Raw genomic sequence first — 19995 nt, 5'->3', positions numbered from 1 at the left:
GCAGGAGTAACTGTGAAAATCATAAGGTCGACAAATAATGGTGTATCACTTCTGGTGAACCGGGCAGTGAAAGCTTGAAGACGTGACTGTGATAAAACACGCAGCAACTGGCAGGAGTAACTATGACACTCTTAATGTAGCCAAATGCTCGTAACCAGGCGAAATACATCGGCAAACTCGAGGAGCACCTGGCAGAAATAACTGTGAAAGGCTTAAGTTCGGCAAATAATGGCGTACCACTTCTGGTGAACTGGCCAGATAAAGTTTGAAGATGCGACTATGGTAAAATGGGGAGCAATTAGTAGGCGTAAGTATAACTCTCTTAAGGTAGCCAAATGTCTCGTCACCAGGCGGAATAAATCGGCAAACTCGAGGAGCAAATAGCAGAAATAACTGTGAAAGTCTTAAGGTCGACAAATAAAGGCGTGTCGCTCGTGGTGACTGGCACGAGAAAGCTTGAACATTTGACTGTGTTATAATGTGGAGCAACTTGCAGGAGCAACAATGACTCTCTTAACGTTGCCAATGCTCGTCGCTTGGCAAAAAACATCGGATAACTCGAGGAGCACCTGTCAGAAATAACTGTGAAAGTCTTAAGGTCGACAAATAATGGCGCATCGCTTCTGATGAACTGACCACAGAAAGATTGAATGTGTGACTATGGTAAAGCGTTGAGCAACTTGTATGAGTAACTATGACTCTCTTGAGGTAGCCAAATGCCTTGTCAGCAATGGATTAAATCAGCAAACCCGAGGAGCACCTGGGAGGAGTAACTGTGAAAGTCTTTAGGTCGACAAATAATGGTGTAACACTTCTGGTGAAATTGCCAGAGAAAGCTGAAGACGTAACTGTGGTAAAACACGGAGCAACTTGCAGGAGTAACTATGACTCTCTGAAGGTAGCCAAATGCTCATCACCAGGCGAAATACATCGGCAAACTCGAGGAGCACCTGACAGAAATGACTGTTAAAGTCTTAAGTTCAACAAATTAGGGCGTATCACTTCAGGTGAACTGGTCAGATAAAGGTTGAAGATGCGACTATGGCAAATCGGGGAGCAACTGGTAGGAGTAAGTATGACTCTCTTAAGGTAGCCAAATGCCTCGTCACTAGGCGGAATACCTCGGCTAAATCGAGGAGCAAATAGCAGAAATAACTGTGAAAGTCTTAAGGTCGAGAAATAAAGGCGTATCGCTTGTGGTAAACTGCCCCGAGAAAGCTTGAACATTTCACTGTGGTAAAATGGGGGGCAACTTGCAGGAGTAAGTATGACTCTCTTAAGATAGCCAAATGCTCGTCACCAGGCGACATACATCGGAAAAGTCGAGGAGCAACTGGCAGAAGTTAATGTGAAAGTCTTAAGTTCGACAAATAAAGGCGTATCACTTCTGGTGAAATGGCCAGATAAAGCTTGAAGATCCGACTATGGTAAAACGGGGAGCAATTGGTAGGAGTAACTATGACTCTCTTAAGATTGCCAATGCCTCGTCACCAACGGATAAATCGGCAAACTCGAGGAGCACCTGGCAGAAATAACTGTGAATGCCTTAAGGTCGACAATAATGGCGTATCGCTTCTGATGGACTGACCAGAGAAAGCTTGAATATGTGACTATTGTAAAACGGGGAGCAACTGGTATGAGTAACTATGACTCTCTTAAGGTAGCCAAATGCCTCGTCAGCAACGGAATAAATCGGCGAACTCGAGGAGCACCTGGTAGAAATAACTGTGAAAGTCTTAAGGTCGACAAATAATGACGTATTGCTTCTGATGAACTGACCACAGAAAGATTGAATATGTGACTATGGTAAAGCGTCGAGCAACTGGTATGAGTAACTATGACTCTCTTAAGGTAGCCAAATGCCTCTTCAGCAATGGATGAAATCGTCAAACCCGAGGAGCACCTGGCAGGAGTAACTGTGAAAGTCTTAAGGTCGACAAAATAATGGTGTAACACTTCTGGTGAAATTGCCAGAGAAAGCTGAAGACGTAACTGTAATAAAACACGGAGCAACATGCAGGAGTAACTATGACTCTCTGAAGGTAGCCAAATGCTCATCACCAGGCGAAATACATCGGCAAACTCGAGGAGCACCTGGCAGAAATAACTGTGAATGCCTGAAGGTCGACAATAATGGCGTATCGCTTCTGATGGACTGACCAGAGAAAGCTTGAAAATGTGACTACTGTAAAACGGGGAGCAACTGGTATGAGTAACTATGACTCTCTTAAGGTAGGCAAATGCCTCGTCAGCAACGGAATAAATCGGCGAACTCGAGGAGCACCTGGTAGAAATAACTGTGAAAGTCTTAAGGTCGACAAATAATGACGTATCGCTTCTGATGAACTGACCACACAAAGATTTAATATGTGACTATGGTAAAGCGTCGAGCAACTGGTATGAGTAACTATGACTGTCTTAACGTAGCCAAATGCCTCTTCAGCAATGGATGAAATCGGCAAACCCGAGGAGCACCTGGCAGGAGTAACTGTGAAAGTCTTAAGGTCGACAAAATAATGGTGTAACACTTCTGGTGAAATGGCCAGAGAAAGCTTGAAGACGTGACTGTCATAAAACAGGGACCAACTGGAAGGAGTAACTATGACACCTCTAAGGTAGCCAGATCCTCGTCTTCAGGCGAAATACATCGACAAACACGAGTAGCACTTGGCAGAAATAACTGTGAAAGTCTAAAGTTCGACAAATAATGGCGTATCACTTCTGGTGAACTGGCCAGATAAAGTTTGAGGGTGCGACTATGATAAAACGGGGAGCAATTGGTAGGAGTAACTATGACTCTCTTAAGATAGGCAAATGCCGCGTCACCAGGCGGAATACATCGGCAAACTCGAGGAGCAAATAGCAGAAATAACTGTGAAAGATTTAAGTTCGAGAAATAAAGGCGTATCGCTTGTGGTGAACTGGCCCTAGAAAGCTTGAAGATCTGACTGTGGTAAAACGGGGAGCAACTTGCAGGAGTAACTATGACTCTCTTAAGGTTCCCAATGCTCGTCGCCTGGCAAAAAAAGTCGGAAAACTCGAGGAGCACCTGGCAGAAATAACTGTGAAAGTCTTAAGGTCGACAAATAATGGCGTATCGCTTCTGATGAACTGACCAGAGAAAGCTTGAATATGTGACTATGGTAAAATGGGGAGCAACTGGTATGAGTGACTATGACACTCTTAAGGTAGCCAAATGCCTCGTCAACAACGGAATAAATCGGCAAACTCGAGGAGCACCTGGCAGGAGTAACTGTGAAAATCATAAGGTCGACAAATAATGGTGTATCACTTCTGGTGAACCGGCCAGTGAAAGCTTGAAGACGTGACTGTGATAAAACACGCAGCAACTGGCAGGAGTAACTATGACACTCTTAATGTAGCCAAATGCTCGTAACCAGGCGAAATACATCGGCAAACTCGAGGTGCACCTGGCAGAAATAACTGTGAAAGGCTTAAGTTCGGCAAATAATGGCGTACCACTTCTGGTGAACTGGCCAGATAAAGTTTGAAGATGCGACTATGGTAAAATGGGGAGCAATTAGTAGGCGTAAGTATAACTCTCTTAAGGTAGCCAAATGTCTCGTCACCAGGCGGAATAAATCGGCAAACTCGAGGAGCAAATAGCAGAAATAACTGTGAAAGTCTTAAGGTCGACAAATAAAGGCGTGTCGCTCGTGGTGACTGGCACGAGAAAGCTTGAACATTTGACTGTGTTATAATGTGGAGCAACTTGCAGGAGCAACAATGACTCTCTTAACGTTGCCAATGCTCGTCGCTTGGCAAAAAACATCGGATAACTCGAGGAGCACCTGTCAGAAATAACTGTGAAAGTCTTAAGGTCGACAAATAATGGCGCATCGCTTCTGATGAACTGACCACAGAAAGATTGAATGTGTGACTATGGTAAAGCGTTGAGCAACTTGTATGAGTAACTATGACTCTCTTGAGGTAGCCAAATGCCTTGTCAGCAATGGATTAAATCAGCAAACCCGAGGAGCACCTGGGAGGAGTAACTGTGAAAGTCTTTAGGTCGACAAATAATGGTGTAACACTTCTGGTGAAATTGCCAGAGAAAGCTGAAGACGTAACTGTGGTAAAACACGGAGCAACTTGCAGGAGTAACTATGACTCTCTGAAGGTAGCCAAATGCTCATCACCAGGCGAAATACATCGGCAAACTCGAGGAGCACCTGACAGAAATGACTGTTAAAGTCTTAAGTTCAACAAATTAGGGCGTATCACTTCAGGTGAACTGGTCAGATAAAGGTTGAAGATGCGACTATGGCAAATCGGGGAGCAACTGGTAGGAGTAAGTATGACTCTCTTAAGGTAGCCAAATGCCTCGTCACTAGGCGGAATACCTCGGCTAAATCGAGGAGCAAATAGCAGAAATAACTGTGAAAGTCTTAAGGTCGAGAAATAAAGGCGTATCGCTTGTGGTAAACTGCCCCGAGAAAGCTTGAACATTTCACTGTGGTAAAATGGGGGGCAACTTGCAGGAGTAAGTATGACTCTCTTAAGATAGCCAAATGCTCGTCACCAGGCGACATACATCGGAAAAGTCGAGGAGCTTGAAGACGGAATAAATCGGCGAACTCGAGGAGCACCTGGTAGAAATAACTGTGAAAGTCTTAAGGTCGACAAATAATGACGTATCGCTTCTGATGAACTGACCACACAAAGATTTAATATGTGACTATGGTAAAGCGTCGAGCAACTGGTATGAGTAACTATGACTGTCTTAACGTAGCCAAATGCCTCTTCAGCAATGGATGAAATCGGCAAACCCGAGGAGCACCTGGCAGGAGTAACTGTGAAAGTCTTAAGGTCGACAAAATAATGGTGTAACACTTCTGGTGAAATGGCCAGAGAAAGCTTGAAGACGTGACTGTCATAAAACAGGGACCAACTGGAAGGAGTAACTATGACACCTCTAAGGTAGCCAGATCCTCGTCTTCAGGCGAAATACATCGACAAACACGAGTAGCACTTGGCAGAAATAACTGTGAAAGTCTAAAGTTCGACAAATAATGGCGTATCACTTCTGGTGAACTGGCCAGATAAAGTTTGAGGGTGCGACTATGATAAAACGGGGAGCAATTGGTAGGAGTAACTATGACTCTCTTAAGATAGGCAAATGCCGCGTCACCAGGCGGAATACATCGGCAAACTCGAGGAGCAAATAGCAGAAATAACTGTGAAAGATTTAAGTTCGAGAAATAAAGGCGTATCGCTTGTGGTGAACTGGCCCTAGAAAGCTTGAAGATCTGACTGTGGTAAAACGGGGAGCAACTTGCAGGAGTAACTATGACTCTCTTAAGGTTCCCAATGCTCGTCGCCTGGCAAAAAAAGTCGGAAAACTCGAGGAGCACCTGGCAGAAATAACTGTGAAAGTCTTAAGGTCGACAAATAATGGCGTATCGCTTCTGATGAACTGACCAGAGAAAGCTTGAATATGTGACTATGGTAAAATGGGGAGCAACTGGTATGAGTGACTATGACACTCTTAAGGTAGCCAAATGCCTCGTCAACAACGGAATAAATCGGCAAACTCGAGGAGCACCTGGCAGGAGTAACTGTGAAAATCATAAGGTCGACAAATAATGGTGTATCACTTCTGGTGAACCGGCCAGTGAAAGCTTGAAGACGTGACTGTGATAAAACACGCAGCAACTGGCAGGAGTAACTATGACACTCTTAATGTAGCCAAATGCTCGTAACCAGGCGAAATACATCGGCAAACTCGAGGTGCACCTGGCAGAAATAACTGTGAAAGGCTTAAGTTCGGCAAATAATGGCGTACCACTTCTGGTGAACTGGCCAGATAAAGTTTGAAGATGCGACTATGGTAAAATGGGGAGCAATTAGTAGGCGTAAGTATAACTCTCTTAAGGTAGCCAAATGTCTCGTCACCAGGCGGAATAAATCGGCAAACTCGAGGAGCAAATAGCAGAAATAACTGTGAAAGTCTTAAGGTCGACAAATAAAGGCGTGTCGCTCGTGGTGACTGGCACGAGAAAGCTTGAACATTTGACTGTGTTATAATGTGGAGCAACTTGCAGGAGCAACAATGACTCTCTTAACGTTGCCAATGCTCGTCGCTTGGCAAAAAACATCGGATAACTCGAGGAGCACCTGTCAGAAATAACTGTGAAAGTCTTAAGGTCGACAAATAATGGCGCATCGCTTCTGATGAACTGACCACAGAAAGATTGAATGTGTGACTATGGTAAAGCGTTGAGCAACTTGTATGAGTAACTATGACTCTCTTGAGGTAGCCAAATGCCTTGTCAGCAATGGATTAAATCAGCAAACCCGAGGAGCACCTGGGAGGAGTAACTGTGAAAGTCTTTAGGTCGACAAATAATGGTGTAACACTTCTGGTGAAATTGCCAGAGAAAGCTGAAGACGTAACTGTGGTAAAACACGGAGCAACTTGCAGGAGTAACTATGACTCTCTGAAGGTAGCCAAATGCTCATCACCAGGCGAAATACATCGGCAAACTCGAGGAGCACCTGACAGAAATGACTGTTAAAGTCTTAAGTTCAACAAATTAGGGCGTATCACTTCAGGTGAACTGGTCAGATAAAGGTTGAAGATGCGACTATGGCAAATCGGGGAGCAACTGGTAGGAGTAAGTATGACTCTCTTAAGGTAGCCAAATGCCTCGTCACTAGGCGGAATACCTCGGCTAAATCGAGGAGCAAATAGCAGAAATAACTGTGAAAGTCTTAAGGTCGAGAAATAAAGGCGTATCGCTTGTGGTAAACTGCCCCGAGAAAGCTTGAACATTTCACTGTGGTAAAATGGGGGGCAACTTGCAGGAGTAAGTATGACTCTCTTAAGATAGCCAAATGCTCGTCACCAGGCGACATACATCGGAAAAGTCGAGGAGCAACTGGCAGAAGTTAATGTGAAAGTCTTAAGTTCGACAAATAAAGGCGTATCACTTCTGGTGAAATGGCCAGATAAAGCTTGAAGATCCGACTATGGTAAAACGGGGAGCAATTGGTAGGAGTAACTATGACTCTCTTAAGATTGCCAATGCCTCGTCACCAACGGATAAATCGGCAAACTCGAGGAGCACCTGGCAGAAATAACTGTGAATGCCTTAAGGTCGACAATAATGGCGTATCGCTTCTGATGGACTGACCAGAGAAAGCTTGAATATGTGACTATTGTAAAACGGGGAGCAACTGGTATGAGTAACTATGACTCTCTTAAGGTAGCCAAATGCCTCGTCAGCAACGGAATAAATCGGCGAACTCGAGGAGCACCTGGTAGAAATAACTGTGAAAGTCTTAAGGTCGACAAATAATGACGTATTGCTTCTGATGAACTGACCACAGAAAGATTGAATATGTGACTATGGTAAAGCGTCGAGCAACTGGTATGAGTAACTATGACTCTCTTAAGGTAGCCAAATGCCTCTTCAGCAATGGATGAAATCGTCAAACCCGAGGAGCACCTGGCAGGAGTAACTGTGAAAGTCTTAAGGTCGACAAAATAATGGTGTAACACTTCTGGTGAAATTGCCAGAGAAAGCTGAAGACGTAACTGTAATAAAACACGGAGCAACATGCAGGAGTAACTATGACTCTCTGAAGGTAGCCAAATGCTCATCACCAGGCGAAATACATCGGCAAACTCGAGGAGCACCTGGCAGAAATAACTGTGAATGCCTGAAGGTCGACAATAATGGCGTATCGCTTCTGATGGACTGACCAGAGAAAGCTTGAAAATGTGACTACTGTAAAACGGGGAGCAACTGGTATGAGTAACTATGACTCTCTTAAGGTAGGCAAATGCCTCGTCAGCAACGGAATAAATCGGCGAACTCGAGGAGCACCTGGTAGAAATAACTGTGAAAGTCTTAAGGTCGACAAATAATGACGTATCGCTTCTGATGAACTGACCACACAAAGATTTAATATGTGACTATGGTAAAGCGTCGAGCAACTGGTATGAGTAACTATGACTGTCTTAACGTAGCCAAATGCCTCTTCAGCAATGGATGAAATCGGCAAACCCGAGGAGCACCTGGCAGGAGTAACTGTGAAAGTCTTAAGGTCGACAAAATAATGGTGTAACACTTCTGGTGAAATGGCCAGAGAAAGCTTGAAGACGTGACTGTCATAAAACAGGGACCAACTGGAAGGAGTAACTATGACACCTCTAAGGTAGCCAGATCCTCGTCTTCAGGCGAAATACATCGACAAACACGAGTAGCACTTGGCAGAAATAACTGTGAAAGTCTAAAGTTCGACAAATAATGGCGTATCACTTCTGGTGAACTGGCCAGATAAAGTTTGAGGGTGCGACTATGATAAAACGGGGAGCAATTGGTAGGAGTAACTATGACTCTCTTAAGATAGGCAAATGCCGCGTCACCAGGCGGAATACATCGGCAAACTCGAGGAGCAAATAGCAGAAATAACTGTGAAAGATTTAAGTTCGAGAAATAAAGGCGTATCGCTTGTGGTGAACTGGCCCTAGAAAGCTTGAAGATCTGACTGTGGTAAAACGGGGAGCAACTTGCAGGAGTAACTATGACTCTCTTAAGGTTCCCAATGCTCGTCGCCTGGCAAAAAAAGTCGGAAAACTCGAGGAGCACCTGGCAGAAATAACTGTGAAAGTCTTAAGGTCGACAAATAATGGCGTATCGCTTCTGATGAACTGACCAGAGAAAGCTTGAATATGTGACTATGGTAAAATGGGGAGCAACTGGTATGAGTGACTATGACACTCTTAAGGTAGCCAAATGCCTCGTCAACAACGGAATAAATCGGCAAACTCGAGGAGCACCTGGCAGGAGTAACTGTGAAAATCATAAGGTCGACAAATAATGGTGTATCACTTCTGGTGAACCGGCCAGTGAAAGCTTGAAGACGTGACTGTGATAAAACACGCAGCAACTGGCAGGAGTAACTATGACACTCTTAATGTAGCCAAATGCTCGTAACCAGGCGAAATACATCGGCAAACTCGAGGTGCACCTGGCAGAAATAACTGTGAAAGGCTTAAGTTCGGCAAATAATGGCGTACCACTTCTGGTGAACTGGCCAGATAAAGTTTGAAGATGCGACTATGGTAAAATGGGGAGCAATTAGTAGGCGTAAGTATAACTCTCTTAAGGTAGCCAAATGTCTCGTCACCAGGCGGAATAAATCGGCAAACTCGAGGAGCAAATAGCAGAAATAACTGTGAAAGTCTTAAGGTCGACAAATAAAGGCGTGTCGCTCGTGGTGACTGGCACGAGAAAGCTTGAACATTTGACTGTGTTATAATGTGGAGCAACTTGCAGGAGCAACAATGACTCTCTTAACGTTGCCAATGCTCGTCGCTTGGCAAAAAACATCGGATAACTGGAGGAGCACCTGTCAGAAATAACTGTGAAAGTCTTAAGGTCGACAAATAATGGCGCATCGCTTCTGATGAACTGACCACAGAAAGATTGAATGTGTGACTATGGTAAAGCGTTGAGCAACTTGTATGAGTAACTATGACTCTCTTGAGGTAGCCAAATGCCTTGTCAGCAATGGATTAAATCAGCAAACCCGAGGAGCACCTGGCAGGAGTAACTGTGAAAGTCTTTAGGTCGACAAATAATGGTGTAACACTTCTGGTGAAATTGCCAGAGAAAGCTGAAGACGTAACTGTGGTAAAACACGGAGCAACTTGCAGGAGTAACTATGACTCTCTGAAGGTAGCCAAATGCTCATCACCAGGCGAAATACATCGGCAAACTCGAGGAGCACCTGACAGAAATGACTGTTAAAGTCTTAAGTTCAACAAATTAGGGCGTATCACTTCAGGTGAACTGGTCAGATAAAGGTTGAAGATGCGACTATGGCAAATCGGGGAGCAACTGGTAGGAGTAAGTATGACTCTCTTAAGGTAGCCAAATGCCTCGTCAGCAACGGAATAAATCGGCGAACTCGAGGAGCACCTGGTAGAAATAACTGTGAAAGTCTTAAGGTCGACAAATAATGACGTATCGCTTCTGATGAACTGACCACACAAAGATTTAATATGTGACTATGGTAAAGCGTCGAGCAACTGGTATGAGTAACTATGACTGTCTTAACGTAGCCAAATGCCTCTTCAGCAATGGATGAAATCGGCAAACCCGAATAGCACCTGGCAGGAGTAACTGTGAAAGTCTTAAGGTCGACAAAATAATGGTGTAACACTTCTGGTGAAATGGCCAGAGAAAGCTTGAAGACGTGACTGTCATAAAACAGGGACCAACTGGAAGGAGTAACTATGACACCTCTAAGGTAGCCAGATCCTCGTCTTCAGGCGAAATACATCGACAAACACGAGTAGCACTTGGCAGAAATAACTGTGAAAGTCTAAAGTTCGACAAATAATGGCGTATCACTTCTGGTGAACTGGCCAGATAAAGTTTGAGGGTGCGACTATGATAAAACGGGGAGCAATTGGTAGGAGTAACTATGACTCTCTTAAGATAGGCAAATGCCGCTTCACCAGGCGGAATACATCGGCAAACTCGAGGAGCAAATAGCAGAAATAACTGTGAAAGATTTAAGTTCGAGAAATAAAGGCGTATCGCTTGTGGTGAACTGGCCCTAGAAAGCTTGAAGATCTGACTGTGGTAAAACGGGGAGCAACTTGCAGGAGTAACTATGACTCTCTTAAGGTTCCCAATGCTCGTCGCCTGGCAAAAAAAGTCGGAAAACTCGAGGAGCACCTGGCAGAAATAACTGTGAAAGTCTTAAGGTCGACAAATAATGGCGTATCGCTTCTGATGAACTGACCAGAGAAAGCTTGAATATGTGACTATGGTAAAATGGGGAGCAACTGGTATGAGTGACTATGACACTCTTAAGGTAGCCAAATGCCTCGTCAACAACGGAATAAATCGGCAAACTCGAGGAGCACCTGGCAGGAGTAACTGTGCAAATCATAAGGTCGACAAATAATGGTGTATCACTTCTGGTGAACCGGCCAGTGAAAGCTTGAAGACGTGACTGTGATAAAACACGCAGCAACTGGCAGGAGTAACTATGACACTCTTAATGTAGCCAAATGCTCGTAACCAGGCGAAATACATCGGCAAACTCGAGGTGCACCTGGCAGAAATAACTGTGAAAGGCTTAAGTTCGGCAAATAATGGCGTACCACTTCTGGTGAACTGGCCAGATAAAGTTAGAAGATGCGACTATGGTAAAATGGGGAGCAATTAGTGGGCGTAAGTATAACTCTCTTAAGGTAGCCAAATGTCTCGTCACCAGGCGGAATAAATCGGCAAACTCGAGGAGCAAATAGCAGAAATAACTGTGAAAGTCTTAAGGTCGACAAATAAAGGCGTGTCGCTCGTGGTGACTGGCACGAGAAAGCTTGAACATTTGACTGTGTTATAATGTGGAGCAACTTGCAGGAGCAACAATGACTCTCTTAACGTTGCCAATGCTCGTCGCTTGGCAAAAAACATCGGATAACTGGAGGAGCACCTGTCAGAAATAACTGTGAAAGTCTTAAGGTCGACAAATAATGGCGCATCGCTTCTGATGAACTGACCACAGAAAGATTGAATGTGTGACTATGGTAAAGCGTTGAGCAACTTGTATGAGTAACTATGACTCTCTTGAGGTAGCCAAATGCCTTGTCAGCAATGGATTAAATCAGCAAACCCGAGGAGCACCTGGCAGGAGTAACTGTGAAAGTCTTTAGGTCGACAAATAATGGTGTAACACTTCTGGTGAAATTGCCAGAGAAAGCTGAAGACGTAACTGTGGTAAAACACGGAGCAACTTGCAGGAGTAACTATGACTCTCTGAAGGTAGCCAAATGCTCATCACCAGGCGAAATACATCGGCAAACTCGAGGAGCACCTGACAGAAATGACTGTTAAAGTCTTAAGTTCAACAAATTAGGGCGTATCACTTCAGGTGAACTGGTCAGATAAAGGTTGAAGATGCGACTATGGTAAATCGGGGAGCAACTGGTAGGAGTAAGTATGACTCTCTTAAGGTAGCCAAATGCCTCGTCAGCAACGGAATAAATCGGCGAACTCGAGGAGCACCTGGTAGAAATAACTGTGAAAGTCTTAAGGTCGACAAATAATGACGTATCGCTTCTGATGAACTGACCACACAAAGATTTAATATGTGACTATGGTAAAGCGTCGAGCAACTGGTATGAGTAACTATGACTGTCTTAACGTAGCCAAATGCCTCTTCAGCAATGGATGAAATCGGCAAACCCGAATAGCACCTGGCAGGAGTAACTGTGAAAGTCTTAAGGTCGACAAAATAATGGTGTAACACTTCTGGTGAAATGGCCAGAGAAAGCTTGAAGACGTGACTGTCATAAAACAGGGACCAACTGGAAGGAGTAACTATGACACCTCTAAGGTAGCCAGATCCTCGTCTTCAGGCGAAATACATCGACAAACACGAGTAGCACTTGGCAGAAATAACTGTGAAAGTCTAAAGTTCGACAAATAATGGCGTATCACTTCTGGTGAACTGGCCAGATAAAGTTTGAGGGTGCGACTATGATAAAACGGGGAGCAATTGGTAGGAGTAACTATGACTCTCTTAAGATAGGCAAATGCCGCGTCACCAGGCGGAATACATCGGCAAACTCGAGGAGCAAATAGCAGAAATAACTGTGAAAGATTTAAGTTCGAGAAATAAAGGCGTATCGCTTGTGGTGAACTGGCCCTAGAAAGCTTGAAGATCTGACTGTGGTAAAACGGGGAGCAACTTGCAGGAGTAACTATGACTCTCTTAAGGTTCCCAATGCTCGTCGCCTGGCAAAAAAAGTCGGAAAACTCGAGGAGCACCTGGCAGAAATAACTGTGAAAGTCTTAAGGTCGACAAATAATGGCGTATCGCTTCTGATGAACTGACCAGAGAAAGCTTGAATATGTGACTATGGTAAAATGGGGAGCAACTGGTATGAGTGACTATGACACTCTTAAGGTAGCCAAATGCCTCGTCAACAACGGAATAAATCGGCAAACTCGAGGAGCACCTGGCAGGAGTAACTGTGAAAATCATAAGGTCGACAAATAATGGTGTATCACTTCTGGTGAACCGGCCAGTGAAAGCTTGAAGACGTGACTGTGATAAAACACGCAGCAACTGGCAGGAGTAACTATGACACTCTTAATGTAGCCAAATGCTCGTAACCAGGCGAAATACATCGGCAAACTCGAGGTGCACCTGGCAGAAATAACTGTGAAAGGCTTAAGTTCGGCAAATAATGGCGTACCACTTCTGGTGAACTGGCCAGATAAAGTTTGAAGATGCGACTATGGTAAAATGGGGAGCAATTAGTAGGCGTAAGTATAACTCTCTTAAGGTAGCCAAATGTCTCGTCACCAGGCGGAATAAATCGGCAAACTCGAGGAGCAAATAGCAGAAATAACTGTGAAAGTCTTAAGGTCGACAAATAAAGGCGTGTCGCTCGTGGTGACTGGCACGAGAAAGCTTGAACATTTGACTGTGTTATAATGTGGAGCAACTTGCAGGAGCAACAATGACTCTCTTAACGTTGCCAATGCTCGTCGCTTGGCAAAAAACATCGGATAACTCGAGGAGCACCTGTCAGAAATAACTGTGAAAGTCTTAAGGTCGACAAATAATGGCGCATCGCTTCTGATGAACTGACCACAGAAAGATTGAATGTGTGACTATGGTAAAGCGTTGAGCAACTTGTATGAGTAACTATGACTCTCTTGAGGTAGCCAAATGCCTTGTCAGCAATGGATTAAATCAGCAAACCCGAGGAGCACCTGGCAGGAGTAACTGTGAAAGTCTTTAGGTCGACAAATAATGGTGTAACACTTCTGGTGAAATTGCCAGAGAAAGCTGAAGACGTAACTGTGGTAAAACACGGAGCAACTTGCAGGAGTAACTATGACTCTCTGAAGGTAGCCAAATGCCTCGTCACTAGGCGGAATACCTCGGCTAACTCGAGGAGCAAATAGCAGAAATAACTGTGAAAGTCTTAAGGTCGAGAAATAAAGGCGTATCGCTTGTGGTAAACTGCCCCGAGAAAGCTTGAACATTTCACTGTGGCAAAATGGGGAGCAACTTGCAGGAGTAACTATGACTCTCTTAAGATAGCCAAATGCTCGTCACCAGGCGACATACATCGGAAAAGTCGAGGAGCAACTGGCAGAAGTTAATGTGAAAGTCTTAAGTTCGACAAATAAAGGCGTATCACTTCTGGTGAAATGGCCAGATAAAGCTTGAAGATCCGACTATGGTAAAACGGGGAACAATTGGTAGGAGTAACTATGACTCTCTTAAGATAGCCAATGCCTCGTCACCAACGGATAAATCGGCAAACTCGAGGAGCACCTGGCAGAAATAACTGTGAATGCCTTAAGGTCGACAATAATGGCGTATCGCTTCTGATGGACTGACCAGAGAAAGCTTGAATATGTGACTATTGTAAAACGGGGAGCAACTGGTATGAGTAACTATGACTCTCTTAAGGTAGCCAAATGCCTCGTCAGCAACGGAATAAATCGGCGAACTCGAGGAGCACCTGGTAGAAATAACTGTGAAAGTCTTAAGGTCGACAAATAATGACGTATTGCTTCTGATGAACTGACCACAGAAAGATTGAATATGTGACTATGGTAAAGCGTCGAGCAACTGGTATGAGTAACTATGACTCTCTTAAGGTAGCCAAATGCCTCTTCAGCAATGGATGAAATCGTCAAACCCGAGGAGCACCTGGCAGGAGTAACTGTGAAAGTCTTAAGGTCGACAAAATAATGGTGTAACACTTCTGGTGAAATTGCCAGAGAAAGCTGAAGACGTAACTGTAATAAAACACGGAGCAACTTGCAGGAGTAACTATGACTCTCTGAAGGTAGCCAAATGCTCATCACCAGGCGAAATACATCGGCAAACTCGAGGAGCACCTGGCAGAAATAACTGTGAATGCCTGAAGGTCGACAATAATGGCGTATCGCTTCTGATGGACTGACCAGAGAAAGCTTGAATATGTGACTACTGTAAAACGGGGAGCAACTGGTATGAGTAACTATGACTCTCTTAAGGTAGCCAAATGCCTCGTCAGCAACGGAATAAATCGGCGAACTCGAGGAGCACCTGGTAGAAATAACTGTGAAAGTCTTAAGGTCGACAAATAATGACGTATCGCTTCTGATGAACTGACCACACAAAGATTTAATATGTGACTATGGTAAAGCGTCGAGCAACTGGTATGAGTAACTATGACTGTCTTAACGTAGCCAAATGCCTCTTCAGCAATGGATGAAATCGGCAAACCCGAGGAGCACCTGGCAGGAGTAACTGTGAAAGTCTTAAGGTCGACAAAATAATGGTGTAACACTTCTGGTGAAATGGCCAGAGAAAGCTTGAAGACGTGACTGTCATAAAACAGGGACCAACTGGAAGGAGTAACTATGACACCTCTAAGGTAGCCAGATCCTCGTCTTCAGGCGAAATACATCGACAAACACGAGTAGCACTTGGCAGAAATAACTGTGAAAGTCTAAAGTTCGACAAATAATGGCGTATCACTTCTGGTGAACTGGCCAGATAAAGTTTGAGGGTGCGACTATGATAAAACGGGGAGCAATTGGTAGGAGTAACTATGACTCTCTTAAGATAGGCAAATGCCGCGTCACCAGGCGGAATACATCGGCAAACTCGAGGAGCAAATAGCAGAAATAACTGTGAAAGATTTAAGTTCGAGAAATAAAGGCGTATCGCTTGTGGTGAACTGGCCCTAGAAAGCTTGAAGATCTGACTGTGGTAAAACGGGGAGCAACTTGCAGGAGTAACTATGACTCTCTTAAGGTTCCCAATGCTCGTCGCCTGGCAAAAAAAGTCGGAAAACTCGAGGAGCACCTGGCAGAAATAACTGTGAAAGTCTTAAGGTCGACAAATAATGGCGTATCGCTTCTGATGAACTGACCAGAGAAAGCTTGAATATGTGACTATGGTAAAATGGGGAGCAACTGGTATGAGTGACTATGACACTCTTAAGGTAGCCAAATGCCTCGTCAACAACGGAATAAATCGGCAAACTCGAGGAGCACCTGGCAGGAGTAACTGTGAAAATCATAAGGTCGACAAATAATGGTGTATCACTTCTGGTGAACCGGCCAGTGAAAGCTTGAAGACGTGACTGTGATAAAACACGCAGCAACTGGCAGGAGTAACTATGACACTCTTAATGTAGCCAAATGCTCGTAACCAGGCGAAATACATCGGCAAACTCGAGGTGCACCTGGCAGAAATAACTGTGAAAGGCTTAAGTTCGGCAAATAATGGCGTACCACTTCTGGTGAACTGGCCAGATAAAGTTTGAAGATGCGACTATGGTAAAATGGGGAGCAATTAGTAGGCGTAAGTATAACTCTCTTAAGGTAGCCAAATGTCTCGTCACCAGGCGGAATAAATCGGCAAACTCGAGGAGCAAATAGCAGAAATAACTGTGAAAGTCTTAAGGTCGACAAATAAAGGCGTGTCGCTCGTGGTGACTGGCACGAGAAAGCTTGAACATTTGACTGTGTTATAATGTGGAGCAACTTGCAGGAGCAACAATGACTCTCTTAACGTTGCCAATGCTCGTCGCTTGGCAAAAAACATCGGATAACTCGAGGAGCACCTGTCAGAAATAACTGTGAAAGTCTTAAGGTCGACAAATAATGGCGCATCGCTTCTGATGAACTGACCACAGAAAGATTGAATGTGTGACTATGGTAAAGCGTTGAGCAACTTGTATGAGTAACTATGACTCTCGTGAGGTAGCCAAATGCCTTGTCAGCAATGGATTAAATCAGCAAACCCGAGGAGCACCTGGCAGGAGTAACTGTGAAAGTCTTTAGGTCGACAAATAATGGTGTAACACTTCTGGTGAAATTGCCAGAGAAAGCTGAAGACGTAACTGTGGTAAAACACGGAGCAACTTGCAGGAGTAACTATGACTCTCTGAAGGTAGCCAAATGCTCATTACCAGGCGAAATACATCGGCAAACTCGAGGAGCACCTGACAGAAATGACTGTTAAAGTCTTAAGTTCAACAAATTAGGGCGTATCACTTCAGGTGAACTGGTCAGATAAAGGTTGAAGATGCGACTATGGTAAATCGGGGAGCAACTGGTAGGAGTAAGTATGACTCTCTTAAGGTAGCCAAATGCCTCTTCACTAGGCGGAATACCTCGACTAACTCGAGGAGCAAATAGCAGAAATAACTGTGAAAGTCTTAAGGTCGAGAAATAAAGGCGTATCGCTTGTGGTAAACTGCCCCGAGAAAGCTTGAACATTTCACTGTGGCAAAATGGGGAGCAACTTGCAGGAGTAACTATGACTCTCTTAAGATAGCCAAATGCTCGTCACCAGGCGACATACATCGGAAAAGTCGAGGAGCAACTGGCAGAAGTTAATGTGAAAGTCTTAAGTTCGACAAATAAAGGCGTATCACTTCTGGTGAATTGGCCAGATAAAGCTTGAAGATCCGACTATGGTAAAACGGGGAACAATTGGTAGGAGTAACTATGACTCTCTTAAGATAGCCAATGCCTCGTCACCAACGGATAAATCGGCAAACTCGAGGAGCACCTGGCAGAAATAACTGTGAATGCCTTAAGGTCGACAATAATGGCGTATCGCTTCTGATGGACTGACCAGAGAAAGCTTGAATATGTGACTATTGTAAAACGGGGAGCAACTGGTATGAGTAACTATGACTCTCTTAAGGTAGCCAAATGCCTCGTCAGCAACGGAATAAATCGGCGAACTCGAGGAGCACCTGGTAGAAATAACTGTGAAAGTCTTAAGGTCGACAAATAATGACGTATTGCTTCTGATGAACTGACCACAGAAAGATTGAATATGTGACTATGGTAAAGCGTCGAGCAACTGGTATGAGTAACTATGACTCTCTTAAGGTAGCCAAATGCCTCTTCAGCAATGGATGAAATCGTCAAACCCGAGGAGCACCTGGCAGGAGTAACTGTGAAAGTCTTAAGGTCGACAAAATAATGGTGTAACACTTCTGGTGAAATGGCCAGAGAAAGCTTGAAGACGTGACTGTCATAAAACAGGGACCAACTGGAAGGAGTAACTATGACACCTCTAAGGTAGCCAGATCCTCGTCTTCAGGCGAAATACATCGACAAACACGAGTAGCACTTGGCAGAAATAACTGTGAAAGTCTAAAGTTCGACAAATAATGGCGTATCACTTCTGGTGAACTGGCCAGATAAAGTTTGAGGGTGCGACTATGATAAAACGGGGAGCAATTGGTAGGAGTAACTATGACTCTCTTAAGATAGGCAAATGCCGCGTCACCAGGCGGAATACATCGGCAAACTCGAGGAGCAAATAGCAGAAATAACTGTGAAAGTTTTAAGGTCGAGAAATAAAGGCGTATCGCTTGTGGTGAACTGGCCCCAGAAAGCTTGAAGATCTGACTGTGGTAAAACGGGGAGCAACTTGCAGGAGTAACTATGACTCTCTTAAGGTTCCCAATGCTCGTCGCCTGGCAAAAAACGTCGGAAAAATCGAGGAGCACCTGGCAGAAATAACTGTGAAAGTCTTAAGGTCGACAAATAATGACGTATCGCTTCTGATGAACTGACCACAGAAAGATTGAATATGTGACTATGGTAAAGCGTCGAGCAACTGGTATGAGTAACTATGACTCTCTTAAGGTAGCCAAATGCCTCGTCAGCAATGGATTAAATCAGCAAACCCGAGGAGCACCTGGGAACAGTAACTGTTAAAGTCTTAAGGTCGACAAATAATGGCGTATCACTTCAGGTGAACTGGTCAGATAATGGTTGAAGATGCGACTATGGTAAATCGGGGAGCAACTGGTAGGAGTAACTATGACTCTCTTAAGGTAGCCAAATGCCTCGTCACTAGGCGGAATACATCGGCTAAGTCGAGGAGCAAATAGCAGAAATAACTGTGAAAGTCTTAAGGTCGAGAAATAAAGGCGTATCGCTTGTGGTGAACTGGCCCGAGAAAGCTTGAACATTTCACTGTGGTAAAATGGGGAGCAACTTGCAGGAGTAACTATGACTCTCTTAAGATAGCCAAATGCTCGTCACCAGGCGACATACATCGGAAAACTCGAGGAGCACCTGGCAGAAGTTAATGTGAAAGTGTTAAGTTCGACAAACAAAGGCGTATCACTTCTGGTGAAATGGCCAGATAAAGCTTGAAGATCCGACTATGGTAAAACGGGGAGCAATTGGTAGGAGTAACTATGACTCTCTTAAGATAGCCAATGCCTCGTCACCAACGGATAAATCGGCAAACTCGAGGAGCAAATAGCAGAAATAACTGTGAATGCCTTAAGGTCGACAATAATGGCGTATCGTTTCTGATGGACTGACCAGAGAAAGCTTGAATATGTGACTATTGTAAAACGGGGAGCAACTGGTATGAGTAACTATGACTCTCTTAAGGTAGCCAAATGCCTCGTCAGCAACGGAATAAATCGGCGAACTCGAGGAGCACCTGGTATAAATAACTGTGAAAGTCTTAAAGTCGACAAATAATGACATATCGCTTCTGATGAACTGACCACAGAAAGATTGAATATGTGACTATGGTAAAGCGTCGAGCAACTGGTATGAGTAACTATGACTCTCTTAAGGTAGCCACATGCCTCTTCAGCAATGGATGAAATCGGCAAACCCGAGGAGCACCTGGCAGGAGTAACTGTGAAAGTCTTAAGGTCGACAAAATAATGGTGTAACACTTCTGGTGAAATGGCCAGAGAAAGCTTGAAGACGTGACAGTCATAAAAAAGGGACCAACAGGAAGGAGTAACTATGACACCTCTAAGGTAGCCAAATTCTCGTCTTCAGGCGAAATACATCGACAAACACGAGTAGCACCTGGCAGAAATAACTGTGAAAGTCTGAAGTTCGACAAATAATGGCGTATCAGTTCTGGTGAACTGGCCAGATAAAGTTTGAGGGTGCGACTATGATAAAACGGGGAGCAATTGGTAGG

The sequence above is a fragment of the Schistocerca cancellata genome, unplaced genomic scaffold (assembly GCF_023864275.1).
Source record: "Schistocerca cancellata isolate TAMUIC-IGC-003103 unplaced genomic scaffold, iqSchCanc2.1 HiC_scaffold_799, whole genome shotgun sequence".
In the NCBI taxonomy this organism is placed as follows: domain Eukaryota; kingdom Metazoa; phylum Arthropoda; class Insecta; order Orthoptera; family Acrididae; genus Schistocerca; species Schistocerca cancellata.
The sequence above is the reverse complement of the archived record's forward strand: the minus strand, read 5'-3'. Positions refer to the sequence as shown.